At 41.8% G+C, this 17,340-nt stretch overlaps 1 non-coding gene across 1 annotated transcript; it reads left to right on the plus strand.

Moving 5' to 3' along the window:
• Positions 1-16,399: 16,399 nt before the first annotated feature.
• LOC130938599 (small nucleolar RNA R71) lies at positions 16,400-16,507 on the plus strand. The gene has a single exon (XR_009069758.1). It is a non-coding gene; the product is annotated as a small nucleolar RNA R71 (small nucleolar RNA).
• The last annotated feature ends 833 nt before the right edge of the window (positions 16,508-17,340 follow it).

Raw genomic sequence — 17,340 nt, forward strand, 5'->3', positions numbered from 1 at the left:
CACCTTAATCTATGGTGTGTAGAAACTCCACCGTTGAAAATACATAAGAACAAGGTCTAGGCATGGCCGAATGCCAGCCTCCCAAGTGATCAAAAGATCTAAGAAAAAGGTTCCAAAGATCCGAAGATGATAATACATAGTAAAGGTCCTACTTATAAACTAGTAGCCTAAGTGTACATAAATGAGTAAATGAATAAATCCACTTCCTGGGCCCACTTGGTGTGTGCTTGGGCTGAGCAATGAAGCATTTTTCGTGCAGAGACTCTCTTGGAGTTAAACGCCAGCTTTGGTGCCATTTGGGCGTTTAACTCCCATTTGGGTGCCAGTTCCAGCGTTTAACGCTGGATTTCTTGAGGTGACTTTGAACGCCGGTTTGGGCCATCAAATCTTGGGCAAAGTATGGACTATTATATTGCTGGAAAGCCCAGGATGTCTACTTTCCAACGCCCGTTGAGAACGCGCCAATTGGCTTCTATAGCTCCAGAAATCCACTTCGAGTGCAGGGAGGTCAGAATCCAACAGCATCTGCAGTCCTTTTCAGTCTCTGAATCAGATTTTTGCTCAGGTCCCTCAATTTCAGCCAGAAAATACCTGAAATCACAGAAAACACACAAACTCATAGTAAGTCCAGAAAAGTGAATTTTAACTAAAAACTAATAAAAATATACTAAAACTAACTAGATCATACCAAAAACATACTAAACAATGCCAAAAGTCAAATATCCCTCATCACAACACCAAACTTAAATTGTTGCTTGTCCCCAAGCAACTGAAGATAAAATAAGATAAAAAGAAGAGAATATGCAATGAACTCCAAAAACATCTATGAAGATCAGTATTAATTAGATGAGCGGGGCTTTTACTTTTTGCCTCTGAATAGTTTTGGCATCTCACTCTATCCTTTGAAATTCAGAATGATTGGCTTCTTTAGGAACTTAGAATCCAGATAGTGTTAATGATTCTCCTAGTTAAGTATGATGATTCTTGAACACAGCTACTTATTGAGTCTTGGCTGTGGCCCAAAGCACTCTGTCTTCCAGTATTACCACCGGATACATACATGCCACAGACACATAATTAGAGGTGTCCAGGGTTCTTAAGCACACTCTTATTTGCCTTGGATCACAACTCTTATTCTTTTTTCTTTCTTCTTTCTTTTTTTTCGGTTTTTTTTTTTCGTTTTCTCCCCTTTTTTTTTTTGTATTCACTGCTTTTTCTTGCTTCAAGAATCATTTTTAATGATTTTTCAGATCCTCAGTAACATGTCTCCTTTTTCATCATTCTTTCAAGAGCCAACATTCATGAACCACAAATTCAAAAGACATATGCACTGTTTAAGCATACATTCAGAACAGAAGTGCCACCACATCAAAATAATTAAACTATTATAAAATTCAGAATTCATGCACTTCTTTCCTTTTCAATTAAGCACGTTTTTATTCAAGAAAGGTGATGGATTCATAGGACATTCATAACTTAAGCATAGACCTAAGACACTAATGATCATAAGACACAAACATGGACAAACATAAGCACCTAAAATTCGAAAAATAGAAGAAAAGAACAAGGAAATCAAGGAACGGGTCCACCTTAGTGATGGCGGCTCTTCCTTCCTCTTGAAGGTCCTATGGAGTGCTTGAGCTCCTCAATGTCTCTTCCTTGTCTTTGTTGCTCCTCCCTCATGATTCTTTGGTCTTCTCTAATTTCATGAAGGATGATGGAGTGTTCTTGATGCTCCACCCTTAGTTGTCCCATGTTGGAACTCAATTCTCCTAGGGAGGTGTTCAGTTGCTCCCAATAGTTTTGTGGAGGAAAGTGCATCCCTTGAGGAATCTCAGGGATCTCATGATGAGAGGGGTCTCTTGTGTGCTCCATCCTTTTCTTGGTAATGGGCTTATCCTCATCAATGGTGATGTCTCCCTCTATGTCAACTCCAACTGAATAACAGAGGTGACAAATGAGGTGAGGAAAGGCTAACCTTGCTAAGGTAGAGGACTTATCCGCCACCTTGTAGAGTTCTTGGGCTATAACCTCATGAACTTCCACTTCTTCTCCAATCATGATGCTATGGATCATGATAGCCCGGTCTATGGTAACTTCGGACCGGTTGCTAGTGGGAATGATTGAGTGTTGTATGAACTCTAACCATCCTCTAGCCACGGGCTTGAGGTCATGCCTTCTCAATTGAACCGGCTTTCCTCTTGAATCTTGCTTCCATTGTGCGCCCTCTTCACATATGATTGTGAGGACTTGGTCCAACCTTTGATCAAAGTTGACCCTTCTTGTATAAGGATGCTCATCTCCTTGCATCATAGGCAAGTTGAACGCCACCCTCACACTTTCCGGACTAAAATCCAAGTATTTCCCCCGAACCATAGTGAGATAATTCTTTGGATTCGGGTTCACACTTTGGTCATGGTTCTTGGTGATCCATGCATTGGCATAGAACTCTTGAACCATCAAGATTCCGACTTGTTGAATGGGGTTGGTAAGAACTTCCCAACCTCTTCTTTGGATCTCATGTCGGATCTCCGGATATTCACCCTTTTTGAGTGAAAAGGGGACCTCGGGGATCACCTTCTTCAAGGCCACAACTTCATAGAAGTGGACTTGATGCACCCTTGAGAGGAATCTATCCATCTCCCATGACTCGGAGGTGGAAGCTTTTGCCTTCCCTTTCCTCTTTCTAGAGGTTTCTCCGGCCTTGGATGCCATAATGGTTATGAAAAAGCAATGCTTTTACCACACCAAACTTAAAATGTTTGCTCGTCCTCGAGCAAAAAAAGAAAGAAGATAGTAGAAGAAGAAGAAATGAAGAAGAGGGAGATGGTGGTGTGTTCGGCCCTTATGGGTGGGTTTGGGAGGGAAAGTGGTTTGAATTTGAAGGGTGAGGTTGGTGGGGTTTTATGAAGGATGGATGTGAGTGGTGAAGAGAAAGATGGGATTTGATAGGTGAAGGTTTTTGGGGAAGAGGTGTTGAGGTGATTGGTGAATGGGGGAAGAAGAGAGAGAATGGTGGTGGGGTCCTGTGGGGTCCACAGATCCTGTGGTGTCAAGGAAAAGTCATCCCTGCACCAATTGGCACTCAAAATCACGTTTTGAGGCATTTCTGGCGTTAAACGCCGGGCTGGTGCCCATTCCTGGCGTTTAATGCCAGGTTCTAGCCCTTTTCTGGCGTTTAACGCCAGTCTGGTGCCCTGATGACAAGTCATCATATACCCATTTTTCAAGCTAATTTCACTTGTTTTGTTAGCATTTATGCACTTTCTTGCATCCTAAGTTAGTGATTTGGAGTAAAAATGCATAACTTCTCTAAATCAAGCAACCACTATGAAATTAATGATAAATCATGAGGTTTAAGCTTATTTTAATTGCATTTTAATTGATTTATAAGCCTCTTGAATTTAGTGATACTTTGAGTGGTTGTTTGGTTTATTTTAGGTGAAGAAAAGAAAAGGAAATGAAAAGCGTGGCCTAAGAAGCGTGACAAAAGAAAAGGGAAGCGTGGCAAAAAAAGGGAGAAGCGTGCCTCAACTAATGGGGGAAGCAACCTTGCCCTCCACAAGGGCAGAATGCCCTCTAGGAGGACAGCACTAAGTGACCGAACCAAGACAAGGCAACTCTGCCCTGCCCACTCCAAGGGCAGAGCACAAAATAATGCCTTGGAACCAAGAGAAGCAATTTCTGCCCTGCCCTTGTGGAGAGCAGGATCGGGCTCCATGAGGAAAGAAATTTAAAGGAAAATGACACCCATGCATGCCACAAGGTTCGAACCAAGAACCATGAGGAAGCCAAGCCTTGAGACATACTAGCGTGCCAAGAAACCAAGAAAAATAATTAGCGTGTTTGCACTCTCCCAGGATCGAACCCACGATGTGAAGGAAAGGATCCTGCCCTGCCCTTGGCGCGGGCAGGGCAGAAATTTGAATGGCGCACCAACTTTGCTCCCTGGCGCACCAATTTCCTCGTCCTGGCAGCATCGCGCGCGCACATTCCTTCCTTGGCGCACCAACCCGTTTCTGCCCTGCCCTTGGCGCGGGCAGGGCAGCCTCCCACGCACCAGCGCATCCTGGCGCGCCAAATTCCTTCCTGGCGCATCAACTTTTCTTCTTGGCAGCACCATCCGCGCGCAACGCTCATCCTGGCGCATCAACCTTGCCCGCCCTGCCCTTGGCGCGGGCAGGGCAGCCTCTGGCGCACCAAATTTCCTCCTCTTGCGCACCAACTCGCACCAACAAGCAACATGGCCGCACCAACTTATTGTGCCTAGCATCAATTTTCTGCCCTGCCCTTCACAAGGGCAGGGCAGCCTCCTGGGAGTGGTTTTTGGGCCAAAATTCAAATTAAAAATAAATTTGAATTCATTTCTTCACCAATCCAAAAGCCCATCCAAATCCCATTATCCAAGAATAGAAAGTGTATAAATAGGACTTAGTTTGATGTAATTAGGACCTTTTAGCTACCTTTATGCTCACTTTTGAATTTTGACTTTTACCTTGGCTTTTGAATTTTCATTTTCACATTCCTTTGGGGCTTTGACTCTCTTGGAATTGTTCTGGAGAGAATTGGCCGAGACTTCAGAGGATCAAGGGAGAGTTGATTGATCTCCTTCCTCAATTCCCTTGGGCAATTCTACTCTTCTGTTTTCTGAGTTGTGGATGTGTGAAATTGGGGAAATTCTGTCCCAATTCCCATTCTAGCTCTGTTTAAATTTGCTTTCTGCATAATTCACTTTAAATTCTGTTCTTCTACTGCTTCATCTTTAATTTTCTGTCAATTGCTTAGTTCATTCAGATCTGGGAAGGAAATTGGGTTTTAGGCTCTGCTACCTAAGCCCTTGGGATCCTGAGATCACTTTTGGTTCCTCTGTGAACCTTTACTGCACTTTAATTTCCTTGCTGTTTAAATTTCTGCTTGCATCCAATTCAATTTCTGCTACCTTCTTTACTGCAATTTACTTCTTCTTGTTTAGGTCCTGCAATCCCATTCCTCAATTCCCCTTTACATTCAGCAATTTATCTTTCTTGCCATTTCAGTTACTGCAATTTAAGTTTCTTGCACTTTAAGTTTCAGTCATTTACTTTCTTGCTCTTTAAGTTTCTGCACTTTTACTCTTCTGTTCTTTATTTTACTGCATTTCTCCCTTCCCCCTTTACATTTACTGTCATTTAATCTCTTATAAACACAAATCACTCAACCAAAACTTGATTCGCTTGACTAAACCACCCACTAAACTAAAATTGCTCAATCCTTCAATCCCTGTCGGATCGACCTCACTCATGTGAGTTATTATTACTTGATGCGACCCGGTACACTTGCCGGTGAGTTTTGTGTTGGATCGTTTTCCACACATCAAGTTTTTGGCGCCGTTGCCGGGGATTGAAATAGATTGACAATGATTAAGTGAAGTGGAGGTCTAGATTAAGCATTTTTCTTTTCTGTCATTCTAATTCTTACTAACACACTAACTGTTTGAATTTTTGCTTAAACTAACCAACCAAAACCTCATTCTAGCAATAGATTGAAGTTTTGTTAACTCTCTGGGTTTGTGCGTTTGTTGCTGTGTGTTTGTATGTCAGGTATAGGGAGATCCTCTCCTATCATTTCTGAAATTGATCCAAGGACTCTTCGGAGAATAAGAAGAGCAGAAAGAGGGAAGAATATTGTTGGAGAAGAAGAAGAATCTGAGGAGGAATTCCAAGATATGGAAGGAGATACTAGTCAACCAGGAGGAGGAGCCAACAATGACCAACAGAGAAGAGTCTTGGCTTCATACACATTTGCAAATGCTAGGCATTGTGGGAGTAGCATTCTTCCTCCCAATGTCAATGCAAACAACTTTGAACTCAAGCCACAACTCATAACTCTGGTGCAAAACAATTGTTCCTTCGGAGGAGGACCTTTGGAGGATCCAAACCAACATTTGTCCACCTTCTTGAGAATCTGTGATACAGTGAAGACAAATGGTGTACCCCTGATAGCTACAAGTTGCTACTCTTCCCATTCTCTCTTAGAGATAAAGCCACTCAATGGCTAGAGACTTTTCCAAAAGAAAGCATCAACACTTGGGATGACTTGGTGAGCAAGTTCCTTGCTAAATTCTATCCACCTCAAAGAGTCCTAAGGTTGAAGACAGAGGTTCAAACCTTCACTCAATTGGAGGCCGAGAGCTTATATGAAGCATGGGAGAGATACAAGGCTCTATTGAGGAAGTGTCCACCAGAGATGTTCACTGAGTGGGACAAGCTACAAAACTTCTATGAAGGCCTCACTCTTAAAGCTCAGGAGGCTCTTGATCACTCTGCTGGAGGCTCTCTACAACTCATGAAAACCACAGAGGAAGCTCGAAACCTCATTGATATGGTGGCCAACAACCAATATTTCTTTGCTCATCAAAGACAACGCCAACCATCACAGAGAAAAGGAGTCATGGAGTTGGAAGGAGTTGATTCAATCTTAGCTCAAAACAAAATGATGCAACAACAGATTCAACAACAATTTGAGCAAATGGCTAAGAGAATTGATGGCTTGCAAGTGGCAGCAGTGAGCACCACAAGCCAACCTCCAAACACTTGGGTACAAAGTGAAGAAACTCAAGAGGAGCAACAACAAGAGCAGGTTCAATACCTGCACAACCAGAATCAGGGAACAAATGAAGTTTATGGAGAGACTTACAATCCATCTTGGAAGAATCATCCAAACCTCAGATGGGGAGACAACCATAATCAAAACCAACAACCATGGCAAAGAAACACAGGCCAAAACAATTGGAAAAACACAAACCACAACCCCCAGCCAACTACTAACCAAAATTCATACAGAAAACCACAAAACAACTACCCAAATTCTAACCAATACCCAACCAATAACCACCCAACTAACCAAAACACTTACCTTCATCCACCAACACCCCAAAACCAACCCATCACACAAGATTCACAGAGAATCACCAATCTAGAAGCACTCCTGGAGAAACTAATGAAAAGCCAAGAATTGACAAACAAAAATCAAGAAGCTACCATGAAGAACCTAGAGAGGCAGATTGGCCAAATCTCTAAGAAGATCTCTGTTGAGAAACCATCAAGTTCACTACCTAGTGATACCATTCCCAACCCAAAGGAAGAATGCAAGGTGGTGCAACTAAGAAGTGGAAGGGTGTTAACAGACAGCAACCAAGGAGCAACCAAAGAGCTCATGGAAGATAACACTGAAGCCATCAACAAGGATAAGATAAGCAAGAATGCTCCAGAAAAACTCACAGAAGAAGATAACAAGCCACAGAATTTGAAGAAAGGAAAGAATATCTTGGAAGAACCAAGTCCAAAACAGCATCAAGTGGTGAAGAGCTCAACACCACCACTGCCGTACCCACAAAGATTTCACAAGGAAACAAAGGATCAGCACTTCCACAAATTTCTTGAAACTTTCAAGAAGTTGGAGATCAACATACCTTTGGCAGAGGCTTTGGAGCAAATGCCCCTGTATGCTAAGTTCTTGAAAGATCTCATCAACAAGAAAAGGGATTGGAATGAGAAGGAAACAGTGATGCTTAGTGAGGAATGCAGTGCACTCATTAGAAAGGGACTCCCTCCCAAGCTTGAGGACCCTGGAGGTTTCTTCTTGCCATGCACTATCGGAAACCTGTTCATTAACAAAGGGATGTGCGATCTAGGAGCAAGCATAAATCTAATCCCATATCCTCTAGTGAAAAGGCTTGGCATAGAAGAGGTGAATCCAACAGAGATGACTTTGGAGTTGGTGGATCAATCAATAGTCCATCCTAAGGGGTTGATTGAGAACCTTCTAGTTAAGGTTGACAGGTTCATCTATCCGGCAGATTTTGTGATTCTGGATTCTTCAGAAAATGGAAATGACTCCATAATACTTGGTCGACCATTTTTGGCCACTGCTAGAGCCATTGTGGACATAGAGCAAGGAGAATTAACTCTTAGGATGCATGAGGAGAGCATCATCCTGAAAGTTTTCCCAGAATTACAAATGGATGAAGAAAAAAGCAAAATGAGTGATGATCTCCCCCCAAAGCAATCAACTGAAAAGGAAGTAGAACAGATAAACAAACAGACACAAGAAGAAAAGGGGATTCACAAGGAAGCAGGGGTGATCAGCAAAAAGGAAGGCATCACAACTCAAGCAACTGTCAAGAAAGGAAGATCAACAAGCAAGAAAAAGGTGAAGAATAAGAAAAAGGCTCACAAAGGGTGGAAGAACAAGAAAATCCCAACTGAAGGATTTTCTAAGGGTGACAAGGTACAACTTGTATACCAACAGCAGGGGGCAGAAGATTATTACACTGTCAACCAAATTCTTTCTCTTGAGCATATGGAAATTGAACATCAAGGCACTCAGAGAAAGCTGACAGTGAGGGGTGACAAATTGAGACACCACCAATTTCAACCACCTTAAAGGGAGTTCAATGTCAAGCTAATGACAATAAAAGAGCGCTTCATGGGAGGCAACCCATGGTTTAAGATTTCTGTTTCTTTTATTACTCAATAAGCTATGATTTCTTGAAGTATGATTCTGAACTTTCATATTTGGTAAATGCACATTTTAAGAGCATAAGTCAGAATTCTAAGTTTGGTGTCCCTTAAGGTACACTAAATTTCAGCTTTTCAAAAAAAAGAAAGGGGGCCATTCTTAGAATATATGCATAATTCATTTGAATAAAGCATATGACTAAACACTAAGTTTGGTGTCTGCAAGGGCAATAAAATTCAGAAGATCATTTACCATCTATGGAATCAACAACATACAAACAAGATCATGCATCACAATTATTTTTAAAGAAAATGTCAATTGTGAAGAATGGTTGATGGTTGTTCGGCCATCCCCTTAATAAAAGATAAGTTTGGTGTTCACCAACTTTCAACATCTTTAATTAAGGGGCATAATTGACCAAAAAAAAAAATTTATATTCTTATAATAATAAGCAAAACAAAACAATCCTTTCTCTTTAATACAAATTAATTGCCAACAACCTTATTAATGAGCTAAGGCTAGCTGTTTTGATTCATGCAGAAAAAAATAGGACAAGCTCAAGCAATGAAGGTCACGGCTAGAGAGGATTTATGTGAGGAAGGTCACATGTGCCTAGGAGAACGTGTTCATGGGGAACAAAATCTGCATGCATGCATCCTTGGACACTTAACTACATGCAACCAATGGGAGGAGGATCCTCGTCAAGCCTCAACCATGCATGCAAGCCGTCCATTTCATGCATTCCTTGAAAGAGCAAACCAATCTCAGCCCTTCATGAACTCTCACGGCCCCCTCTTCACTCAGTCATTGTGGCTTTGTTGAAAAGCTTGGAAACATGGCCTATAAATAGCCGTTGCACCCACACGGCTTACACACTCTCTTTTAAACCACTTTCATGTGAAATCAACATATTTCTTCCTTACCTCACACATCAAAACCGAACCAAAGTTCACCCCAAACACAACACGTATTTCTTCTACTCCCACTTCCTCTTACTTTTCACTTCAATCTTCAATGGCCTCCTCAAGCTCAAAAAGAAGGCCCGGAAAAGAACCTATGGCAACCGAACCCCCATCATTTGATGCAAGAAAGTTTAGATCCCAATTCCATGAAGGGAGATATCATAGGTTCATGGAAGGGAAGAATGTCATCTATGAGAAAGGCTTTGATTTGAGGGAAGGAGAATACCCCATCATGAAGCAAATTACAAGAGAAAGAAGGTGGGAACTCTTGTGTTCTCCTCTGACTGACATCAGTACAGTGATGATTAGGGAGTTCTATGCCAGTGCTGCCAAAGAAAACAAAAATAGTGCTCCCTACACAAGCTATGTCAGAGGGGTTGAAGTAAGTTTTAGTCCTGCTGCTATCACAAGAGCTCTCAAGTTGAGAACCATCACCTATCCAGAGCTTAGCTATGAGGATAGATTGCAACGGGAAAACAACCCTGACGAGATCCTGCAAGGAATATGCATGGAAAATACAGACTGGGAAAGAGACTCAAAAGGGGTTCCAAGTCACATAAGAAGAATCAATCTTACTCCTGTGGCTAAAGGATGGTTTGAAATAGTGAGGAGATCTATTCTTCCTACTGGGAATGCCTCTTGGGTCACAATCAAATGAGCTCTCATGACACACTGCATCTTGCATGGGGGTGAGATCAATGTTGCACAACTCATAGCCGACAGCATTCAAGAAATGGCAGACAGCACAAGCAAGTCAAAAAGCCTTGGACATCCAAGCACCATCCAAAGGCTATGCAACAGAGCTAATGTCATTTTTGAAGATGAGAACATGACAAAAGTAAAGGTAGGAAAATGGATCACCAAGAAGAGCATGGAAGGAATCAATGAAGAAGAAGATCAAGAAGGGGTAGTAGCTCCTAGACAAAGGAGATCACAAAGAGAGGAAGGACGAAATCAGGCTTATGAAGCCACAGATATGAGCCAATTGCAAAGATCAATTGAAGAGTTAACTCAGCAACTCATGCAGGCTCAACAAGGTCAGAATCAACTCGTGCAGATCCAGCAAGGCCGAAATCAAGAAGGCCAAGTGCAATATCTAGAGCCACAAGGCCAAAATCAGGAGGGCCAAGAGAAATATCTAGAGCCCCATCCTGAATTTATGGAGCAATTCTTGAAAGAAAAGGAAGAACGAGAAGCTTGGCAGCATCAAATGGAGGAGAAACAAGAGAGATGGCAGCAACAAATGTTGACTCAGCAGCAAGAATTTCAAGCACAGATCCTTGAAGGGCAAAAAGAACAATACAAAGAATTCAAGGAATCATATGATAAGCTGTATTTCAGTCAAGCTAAGGCAGAGGAGTATAGTCACAACCTATATCAATGGAAGAATGTTCATCATACCTTAGGTGAAGTCAGACACGCACAAAGAATGGAGTATGATGAAAACATGCAAGCAAGGTTGGAATACTTGACCCACAATTTGCCAACACTCAATCCTGAGATCAAGCCATTTGATCAATGCCCTGAATTCTTAGCCAAACAACAAGCAAAATCTCGTCAATACACTGAGTCAACCTTTAGCACATTGGAAACTTATGGGCTCAAAGGACTCTTAGATTCTGTTTGGGGTAGAAGGTGTCCTAGTGAAGAGACCCGAGACTACTCCAAGACAGGGAAGAGAAAGAAGAAGAAGGGAGAATCAAGTAGCAGCCATGACCATTAGAAGGTGGCAAAGTTCTTTCATACTTCCTCTTTCATGTCTTTAATAAGGAGATGCATATCTGAAACATGATATGCCTTCACCATTCATTTTCTTTACTTTATGCATTTCCTGTTCATTGCTTTTCATTTTAGTTAGTTAATAATTAGCTAGAAAAATGATGAGTCTGCATAATGCTTGTATCCATCACTTAGCTTTAAATATTGCTTTGTTTCCCATATGCTTAAATAAAAGAGTTTGGTTTGAATTGAAAAGTAAAAAAATCCAATGTTGCATGAGTATGAATGGAAGTTAGTGGTGGCACATGTGTATGATTAAATGCATAACTCATGAAATAAGTGTTGCATAATATCATTCTCATTCAATTGTGAGTTAGCTTGCTATTACAAAGACTCCTATCAATAATGAAACAACCCTTGGTAACAAAAACAGAAAGAAAAGGAAGAAAGAAAAAGCCAAAATGGCAAGAAAAACAAAGAATAAAGGTTGGACACCAATGGTTTGGACCCTAGGACAAATGCCTGTGGTGTTCTTGTACTGAGATCTGCTTGGATGAGTAAATTCTAAGGGGTATTTTGAAACCCGGTCACTTAGATCAACTGATTTGGGATGGCCAATTGAAAATCCACAATAAAGAGCAACTTAGATACAAAGCACTTAGTGATCCAAAGAGATGCTGGGCATCAATGATCTTAGGAAGAATTAGTGAGCTAAGTGTCTGTGGTGGAAAGATGTTGAGCAAAATAAAAGAAAATGAAGCCAAAGGCTAAGCTGCAACATTTAACACCAAACCTCTAAAAGAATAAAAAGCTTGTTAAAGCATTGTAAGCCAAAAAAAGTTACCAAGGGAGTAATCAAAAGGTGAGTCTTATGACAGCAAGTTTAGCAAACCTTTGATGCAAAATGTGTATTATGCAGCAGCAACAATAAGTGAGTATCATTGTCTGCATAAATGCCCCATAAATTGAAGTTCTGCTATCTGCATAATAAGGATTTATGTTCTTTTCCTATTCATATCATTTACTCTTAGTTTTGATGCTTGCTTGGGGACAAGCAAGGTTTAAGTTTGGTGTTGTGATGACAAGTCATCATATACCCATTTTTCAAGCTAATTTCACTTGTTTTGTTAGCATTTATGCACTTTCTTGCATCCTAAGTTAGTGATTTGGAGTAAAAATGCATAACTTCTCTAAATCAAGCAACCACTATGAAATTAATGATAAATCATGAGGTTTAAGCTTATTTTAATTGCATTTTAATTGATTTATAAGCCTCTTGAATTTAGTGATACTTTGAGTGGTTGTTTGGTTTATTTTAGGTGAAGAAAAGAAAAGGAAATGAAAAGCGTGGCCTAAGAAGCGTGACAAAAGAAAAGGGAAGCGTGGCAAAAAAAGGGAGAAGCGTGCCTCAACTAATGGGGGAAGCAACCTTGCCCTCCACAAGGGCAGAATGCCCTCTAGGAGGGCAGCACTAAGTGACCGAACCAAGACAAGGCAACTCTGCCCTGCCCACTCCAAGGGCAGAGCACAAAATAATGCCTTGGAACCAAGAGAAGCAATTTCTGCCCTGCCCTTGTGGAGAGCAGGATCGGGCTCCATGAGGAAAGAAATTTAAAGGAAAATGACACCCATGCATGCCACAAGGTTCGAACCAAGAACCATGAGGAAGCCAAGCCTTGAGACATACTAGCGTGCCAAGAAACCAAGAAAAATAATTAGCGTGTTTGCACTCTCCCAGGATCGAACCCACGATGTGAAGGAAAGGATCCTGCCCTGCCCTTGGCGCGGGCAGGGCAGAAATTTGAATGGCGCACCAACTTTGCTCCCTGGCGCACCAATTTCCTCGTCCTGGCAGCATCGCGCGCGCACATTCCTTCCTTGGCGCACCAACCCGTTTCTGCCCTGCCCTTGGCGCGGGCAGGGCAGCCTCCCACGCACCAGCGCATCCTGGCGCGCCAAATTCCTTCCTGGCGCATCAACTTTTCTTCTTGGCAGCACCATCCGCGCGCAACGCTCATCCTGGCGCATCAACCTTGCCCGCCCTGCCCTTGGCGCGGGCAGGGCAGCCTCTGGCGCACCAAATTTCCTCCTCTTGCGCACCAACTCGCACCAACAAGCAACATGGCCGCACCAACTTATTGTGCCTAGCATCAATTTTCTGCCCTGCCCTTCACAAGGGCAGGGCAGCCTCCTGGGAGTGGTTTTTGGGCCAAAATTCAAATTAAAAATAAATTTGAATTCATTTCTTCACCAATCCAAAAGCCCATCCAAATCCCATTATCCAAGAATAGAAAGTGTATAAATAGGACTTAGTTTGATGTAATTAGGACCTTTTTAGCTACCTTTATGCTCACTTTTGAATTTTGACTTTTACCTTGGCTTTTGAATTTTCATTTTCACATTCCTTTGGGGCTTTGACTCTCTTGGAATTGTTCTGGAGAGAATTGGCCGAGACTTCAGAGGATCAAGGGAGAGTTGATTGATCTCCTTCCTCAATTCCCTTGGGCAATTCTACTCTTCTGTTTTCTGAGTTGTGGATGTGTGAAATTGGGGAAATTCTGTCCCAATTCCCATTCTAGCTCTGTTTAAATTTGCTTTCTGCATAATTCACTTTAAATTCTGTTCTTCTACTGCTTCATCTTTAATTTTCTGTCAATTGCTTAGTTCATTCAGATCTGGGAAGGAAATTGGGTTTTAGGCTCTGCTACCTAAGCCCTTGGGATCCTGAGATTACTTTTGGTTCCTCTGTGAACCTTTACTGCACTTTAATTTCCTTGCTGTTTAAATTTCTGCTTGCATCCAATTCAATTTCTGCTACCTTCTTTACTGCAATTTACTTCTTCTTGTTTAGGTCCTGCAATCCCATTCCTCAATTCCCCTTTACATTCAGCAATTTATCTTTCTTGCCATTTCAGTTACTGCAATTTAAGTTTCTTGCACTTTAAGTTTCAGTCATTTACTTTCTTGCTCTTTAAGTTTCTGCACTTTTACTCTTCTGTTCTTTATTTTACTGCATTTCTCCCTTCCCCCTTTACATTTACTGTCATTTAATCTCTTATAAACACAAATCACTCAACCAAAACTTGATTCGCTTGACTAAACCACCCACTAAACTAAAATTGCTCAATCCTTCAATCCCTGTGGGATCGACCTCACTCATGTGAGTTATTATTACTTGATGCGACCCGGTACACTTGCCGGTGAGTTTTGTGTTGGATCGTTTTCCACACATCAAGCCCCTTTCTGGCGTTAAACGCCCAGAATGGTGCCAGACTGGGCGTTAAACGCCCAACTGCTAGGCTTACTGGCGTTTAAACGCCAGCAGCATCTTCCTCCAGGGTGTGCTATTTTTCTTCCTGTTTTTCATTCTGTTTTTGCTTTTTTCATTGTTTTTGTGACTTCTTATGATCATCAACCTACAAAAAAAAGATAAAAGAACAAAAGAAAATAGTTAACTATAAAACATTGGGTTGCCTCCCAACAAGCGCTTCTTTAATGTCATTAGCTTGACAGAGGACTCCCATGGAGCCTCAGAAATACTCAGAACCGTGTTGGAACCTCCCAACACCAAACTTAGAGTTTGAATGTGGGGGTTCAACACCAAACTTAGAGTTTGGTTGTGGCCTCCCAACACCAAACTTAGAGTTTGACTGTGGGGGCTCTGCTTGGCTCTGTTTTGAGAGAAGCTCTTCATGCTTCCTCTCCATGATGATAGAGGGATGTCCTTGGGCCTTAAACACCAAGGATTCTTCATTCACTTGAATGATCAACTCTCCTCTATCAACATCAATCACAGCCTTTGTTGTGGCTAGGAAGGGTCTGCCAAGGATGATGGATTCATCCATGCACTTCCCAGTCTCTAGGACTATGAAATCAGTAGGGATGTAATGGTCTTCAACTTTTACCAAAACATTCTTTACAAGTCCATGAGCTTGTTTTCTTGAGTTGTCTGCCATCTCCAATGAGATTCTTGCAGCTTGTACCTCAGAGATCCCTAATTTCTCCATTACAGAGAGGGGCATGAGGTTTACACTTGACCCTAAGTCACACAAGGCCTTCTTGAAGGTCATGGTGCCTATGGTGCAAGGTATAGAAAACTTCCCAGGATCCTGCCTCTTTTGAGGCAGTTTCTGCCTAGACAAGTCATCCAGTTCTTTGGTGAGCAAAGGGGGTTCATCTTCCCAAGTCTCATTTCCAGATAACTTGTCATTTAGCTTCATGATTGCTCCAAGATATTTAGCAACTTGCTCGTCAGTGACATACTCATCCTCTTCAGAGGAAGAATACTCATCAGAGCTCATGAAAGGCAGAAGTAAGTCCAATGGAATCTCTATGGTCTCATTTTGAGCCTCGGATTCCCATGGTTCCTCATTGGGGAACTCAGAGGAGATTGGTGCACGCCCATTGAGGTCTTCCTCAGTGGCGTCCACCTCCTCTCTTTCCTCTCCATGTTCGGCCATGGTTATGGCTTTGCACTCTCCTTTTGGATTTTCTTCTGTATTACTTGGGAGAGTACTAGGAGGAAGTTCAGTAATTTTCTTGCTCAGCTGTCCCACTTGTCCTTCCAAATGTCTGATGGAGGACCTTGTTTCATTCATGAAACTTTGAGTGGTTTTGATTAGATCAGAGACCATTGTTGTGAAGTCAGAGGTATTCTGCTTAGAACTCTCTGTCTGTTGCTGAGAAGATGATGGGAAAGGCTTGTTATTGCCAAGCCTGTTTCTTCCACCATTATTGTTATTGAAACCTTGTTGAGGTCTCTCTTGATTCTTCCATGAGAAATTTGGGTGATTTCTCCATGAAGAATTATAGGTGTTTCCATAGGGTTCTCCTAGGTAATTCACCTCTTCCATTGAAGGGTTCTCAGGATCATAAGCTTCTTCCTCAGATGAAGCTTCCTTAGTACTGCCAGGTGCATTTTGCATCCCAGACAGACTTTGAGAAATCAAATTGACTTGTTGAGTCAATATCTTATTCTGAGCCAGTATGGCATTCAGAGTGTCAATCTCAAGAACTCCTTTCTTCTGACTAGTCCCATTGTTCACAGGATTCCTTTCAGAAGTGTACATGAATTGGTTATTTGCAACCATTTCAATTAGTTCCTGAGCCTCTGTAGGCGTCTTCTTCAGATGAAGAGATCCTCCAGCAGAGCTATCCAAAGACATCTTGGATAGTTCAGAGAGACCATCATAGAAAATACCTATGATGCTCCATTCAGAAAGCATGTCTGAGGGACATCTTCAGATTAATTGTTTGTATCTTTCCCAAGCTTCATAGAGGGATTCTCCATCCTTCTGTCTGAAGGTTTGGACCTCCACTCTAAGCTTACTCCATCTTTGTGGTGGAAAGAACTTTGCCAAGAAGGCATTGACTAGCTTTTCCCAAGAGTCCAGGCTTTCTTTAGGTTGAGAATCCAACCATATTCTAGCTCTGTCTCTTACAGCAAAAGGGAATAGCATCAGTCTATAGACCTCAGGGTCAACCCCATTAGTCTTGACTGTGTCACAGATTTGCAAGAATTCAGCTAAGAACTGATGAGGATCTTCCATTGGAAGTCCATGGAACTTGCAATTCTGTTGCATTAGAGAAACTAATTGAGGCTTAAGCTCAAAGTTGTTTGCTCCAATGGCAGGGATAGAGATGCTTCTCCCATAGAAATCAGGAGTAGGTGCAGTGAAGTCACCTAGCACCTTCCTTGCATTGTTGGCATTGTTGTTGTTTTCGGCTGCCATGTGTTCTTTTCCTTTGAAGAATTTGGTCAGGTCCTCTAAAGAGAGTTGTGCCTTGGCTTCTCTTAGCTTTCGCTTCAAGGTTCTCTTAGGTTCAGGGTCAGCTTCAACAAGAATGCCTTTGTCTCTGCTCCTGCTCATATGAAAGAGAAGAGAAAAAGGAAATGTGGAATCCTCTATGTCACAGTATAGAGATTCCTTGAAGTGTCAGAGGAAAAGAAAAAATAGAAGAAAGAAGGTAGAAGAATTCGAACTTGATGAGATAGGGTTCGAATTGTGCATTAAGGAGGAGTAGTACTCCATAAATAGAAGGATGTGGGAAAGAGGGAAGAGGATTTTCGAAAATTAATTAGAAAGATGTTAAAAACATTTTAAAAGTTGATTGATAATTTTCGAAAATTGAAAGTGGAAAAGAAATCAAGTGACTTTTG

This window comes from Arachis stenosperma, chromosome 6 (assembly GCF_014773155.1).
Source record: "Arachis stenosperma cultivar V10309 chromosome 6, arast.V10309.gnm1.PFL2, whole genome shotgun sequence".
Taxonomy (NCBI): domain Eukaryota; kingdom Viridiplantae; phylum Streptophyta; class Magnoliopsida; order Fabales; family Fabaceae; genus Arachis; species Arachis stenosperma.